The sequence below is a fragment of the Pinus tabuliformis genome, chromosome 5_2 (genome assembly GCF_031772625.1).
Source record: "Pinus tabuliformis cultivar Carrire ecotype Pingquan chromosome 5_2, CPIR1, whole genome shotgun sequence".
NCBI lineage: Eukaryota > Viridiplantae > Streptophyta > Pinopsida > Pinales > Pinaceae > Pinus > Pinus tabuliformis.
This window is the reverse complement of record NC_142306.1, coordinates 608,106,043-608,111,089: the sequence shown is the minus strand read 5'-3', so window position 1 is coordinate 608,111,089 and position 5,047 is coordinate 608,106,043.

Here is a 5,047-nt window from a genome sequence, read left to right as displayed (position 1 = left end):
AAGTGTTTAATAAGGTACATTAAGGATAGGGGAAGGTGTATTAACATCAATATACAAGTTTTGTTGATGATTTAACCATCCAAGAGAAATTACCTTCAAAACCCTATGAGAGGGAAATGAGCCTTACCCAAGTACAACTGAAGCACGAACAAGGTGTAAAATGACCTATTGGAACCTAAAATGATGATGACCACTCTTTGAATGATGGTACACTTGGCTGAATGGTGACATGGACCGACACTTGGAAAGCTTTGGAATGAGTGAAAACAAACCCTAGACCTAATACCTAATGACCAAATTTTACTTGAAAACTCACTGAAATGATAAAATTTGACTTTGACACTCTGAGACCACTTTGTAAGAGCATATTTGATCACTGGTGGAAGGCTTCAAATACTGACACTAACATTGGCTCCAATGGGGATGGTAGCTCCTTGGAGGTGCCAAGAATCGCAGATCTTTGGGAGAGCAGACCAGTGCCTTATCCATTGGGCAATATGGAGTCAATATCTTGGCAACAAAAACATCAAAACTCAAGACTCAAGACTTCAAGACTCATAACTGAAATGACTAAGAACTGAGACTAACTCAAAACTGAAACTAGATACCCAATTGAAACTAGAAACTCAGCTAAAACTAGATACTCAAAAATTGAAACTAGATGACTGAAACTCACAACTTGATGACACAAACTGACTTGAAATTGACTCAATACTAAAACACAACTGATGAACTAGAAAATATGCTTCAAAATGGAGCTTATTCAATAAAACCTACTCTAGCTGTTACATTCATCATTTGATCAAGTGAAATGAAACAACTAATGCAACAAAGTGAGTATTTTGGCTACTGTTTGAATTCTCCGCAAGTGCTTGCTTATGATCAAAAAGAGAGAACTACTGAAAGGAAACTCCCATTAAAACTTGTAAACAAATCCGTTGAATGATATGGATTCTCTATCTAACTCCAAAAACACTACATAAGGATCTTGAAATTCATGTGCATTGGGACTTAGCTCTTCCAATGGATTTATTTTCTTCTCCTCGTACCATGAATGCAAACTTTCATTTGAGTGTTGTGGCGAGACTGCTACTGAAAATGACAAAGAAACCAGCTGCTAGATCATGTTTGTATCAGTACTTTTTTCAAGCTCACAGTTAGCTAATGGAGAAGGACTTTGACTGTAGACATCATCTAAAACATCAGCTACTGGATCGTGAAAAACTTGAAAACACTGCTGCAACCCATTTTCTATTGGCTTTGATAAGATTACATGATTTCCTACAAGGTGCTCATTTGAAGATATACTATGCATTTTTCCTTTCAAAAACTGAAATGATTCAAAATAGAATGGTACGGAATCATCTTACATCATTTAATCATATGGTCTAGCTTCCAAGTCTTCATTTGCAACTTGAAAATCAATGTCATTCAGAGGTTGCAACTCTAGATATGAAAAGTCTTGAACAAGGTTTTCATTGCCCTCAAGATGGTACAGATCAATACTTGTCGACAGTTGATTTATAATTGCATGAAAGTTGTCTCTAATAAACTGAAACGAAGAGAAACAAAAAGGCAAAGATCCTTTACTTACTTCAAAAAGAAATTGCGCTTTCCTCCTCACTTCCATAGCTTATATGTAATGGTTGATCACTGTACTCGAACTGCTGAAAGTGAACTTCCTCGTTCCACAAACTATCTGTTGATAATTTGTATGCAAGATTAGCTTCTGTTTGGAGAACATAATCATCATCATCATACTAATCAAACTAAGGCAAATCATCAGTATAAAAGACATCATCAAGCATGCATGTCATATCAACAACTCTCTCTTCTCCAAGAGGATCTATAAAACAATCATTATCAAATCTATGACAACTGGGATAAGAAACAAAATGTTTTGGATCAGCAACTTGTTCTTCTTCAATCAGTGAGAGATGGGCTTGAACATCATAATCATTCCTTATAGTGATCTTCTACATCATCTCTTCCACTGCACTTACCAAAATGTCGAGCTTTACCTCTAAAGATGTTGATTCCTCTATATCTATGTTTTTCATCTCTTCTTCCTTCAACTTTGCCCTTCTGATTAGAAAATGAGCCTCTACATCTACTGCATCATTTTTCATCTCTTCAAGTGTTGCAAGGTTCCTTTCTCTGAGCTGAAACTCCATTTTCGGATCAAAGGCACCTGGGTAGTGTAAGAGAGCGGATCGAGGAGGAGGTCTTATATTAACAGGCATCGAATAATAAACTTGGTTAAATATGGAAAAAAACTATTGTACTGTCTCCCCTGGCAATCTTTTCAACTAGTTGTACTCTTCTATAATCAAGAAAGGGTTTTTTCTGACCACCCACCTGTCGAGGAAAACTTTGACGAACTACTGGAAATCTGATATTCTCGCATCAGGTAGGGTTTTGAACCAACTCTTGACTTTGCCTTGCAAAGAAAGAGCAAAAAGCCTAATACTAACATCTTCTTCATCAACTTCAAAAAGGTCGAGAAAAGAATCAAAATTCAATACATGTCTCTCAACAGTGATGTTGTTACAGTCACCATCAAATCTTGGTAGATATAGGTCATGATTTTTAGGGAAAGATGGGATATAGGAGGTAAAATCATAGGCTTGTATTGATCTGGAATTTTACAAGGTATAGGGGTATGTACAGAAGGTATAGAATCAGTCTTGGTCTCTTGAGACTCATCAATTTGAAGATGGTCATCACAAGCTTTAGAAAAAAGGTCTTGATCAAGCTCAAAGGCATGCAAATCTTTGGTATTCACAATATTCAAAGGGAAGGAATCAAATGCAGGCCAAAGATATTTTCTCAAATACAATATACTTTGCAAAGCCTTCTTGACATTCTCGGAAAAAGAGAAGAAATAATTTATACGAAAGAACAAAATGTCTTGAATGAAATTCCAACTTGAATACCTGATCTTTCGATATTGTCCTTTCATGTTTCTATTGGTCAGGTTCATCCTCCAGTGGAGTCCTTGGATCTAATCTCGAAACTGATTTGGAATTTCCAGGTGAATGATTTCATCCTTCTGTGTCTGATCGTTGTTCACTATAAACAATTAGATCTGAACTTGATTACATTCTATTGAAGAACATAAAACTACATTCCACAGTATGGTTGCCACTATGTTAGGGCCTAAGTCTACCTCAGGCTGAGAAAGGCAGGTCTAGGGTAACATCAAACCACGCTTAACCTGGTAGCTAGCCCTACTAGGCCGGGAGAGGGCTCTCTCCTTGTTAATATCAAAGAAAATATGGCAAGTAATGCTTGAGATGACTGATAAGAATACTAATTTTAGGCTAGTTATGATTTCTTAGATGAATTTGATTGATTTCAATGATTGGTTGCTGGATCAGATTAGGAAGGCAGCTTTGGGTCCGGGAAATCAACATAGATTTGCAGAGGTTTCTGTTGGGCGAGTTAGGAAAGTGTTTAGCACTTTGAAATGAGTGTAATGGTGAGTCTAAATACTGGTGAGGAGTTGGAGAGGGCATGCAAGTGTCATGAGTCCTCTTCAGACAGTATAAAACATGTAAAACTAAATAAACCCTAAGACAGAGCACTAAAATACCAATGATTTCCACCTTTATACTTGATTCATTTAGTTAAGAAGAAAAGAGAGAGATAATGGCACACATAATCATATGATAACTTGAATCATATAAGGAAAAACAATGCTAGGTCACCTTGCCACAAGAATCCAACAAAATGCTGCAAACCCTGGTCTATTTCCTTGCCAAACTGCATAGATGATGTATAATAGTGCTCAATGCATCCACAAGAGTCCAACCTTCACAAATGATTGAAAAAACACATGATATAGACCTCCAAACCACCTATGCTATCCATCAGGGGTCGAATCCATGAGAAGAGGGGTGATTTCAACCATATCTAAACTAGGAACACAAAAATAGGTTGTGGAACAACTTGCCTCTAAAACCTAGGAAACTGATTCATTCAACTCTAAATCACCTACAACTAATGTATCTACCGTATCAAGTCAATTTTTATTATTTTTACATCATAGTACATCAATTTACATCATGTCACATCATGAATTTTACCATAAGAGAGAAAAATTCAAACTAGAAGAAAACTAGGTGAAAAACAAAGTTTTTGAGCAAAAGTGGCACTTTTTCATCCTGTGCGTAGCGCCATTTTTTCTGTGCATAGTGCTTTTTCCAAGCTGCTTTTGAAGGCCTTCCCCTTCACCAAATTTGCTCCAAGATGGCTTGTTGGAAAGGTATGTCTGTCTACTTTCTAGCACAAGTAAAATTGTTGAATTTGGTGTCCATTTTCCCTTCCAAAATTGCAATCTACCAATACTGCTCCATGTGTGGCCAAAAAGTGGCAGAAAGGGCATTTTTGAGGTGTTTTTGGCCATTTTGGAGGCCCAAAACTTGTCAAAATTTCCTAGTAATTTCTCAACATGAATTAATTTTCATAATGGATCCAAAAATTCCATGTTTTCTTCAAATGGAGGTCCCTATCAAAAGCGAGCGCCGGTGGCACTACACACCTATTGGAAAAGCTTGTGCGTAGCGCCACTGATTCTGTGCGTAGCACCATTTTCAAATCAAGTTTTGGAGGCCTTCCTGGTGTCCAAATTGGGTGAAAGATAGCGTGTTGGAAATATTATTGAGCCTAATTTCCAATAAAACTTGAATTTGTTAATTTGGAGTTCATATGCCCTATCAAAAGTCAAATCTCCCAAGACTGGTCAAAATGTGCAAAATGAGGTTGTCTAAAGGTAGAGTGTTGTTGCAGTCAATTTCTGAAGGTCTTCATCAACTCCAAATTGAGCACATGATAGCTCATTGGAAATCTCATTGTGTTTAGTTATTATTTCACTCATCAAGAAAGTCATTTGGCCAACCAAGCTAGGAGAAATCTTTATTTTCCCAAGGTCACTTCAGAGGTGCAATCAATTCTCTGAGGCAACTGTATTTTTGACATTTCTCTAAAACAATGACACCTGTGTAAAAATTTAGGAGGTTTTTCTTTGGCATATTTTGGACAAAAA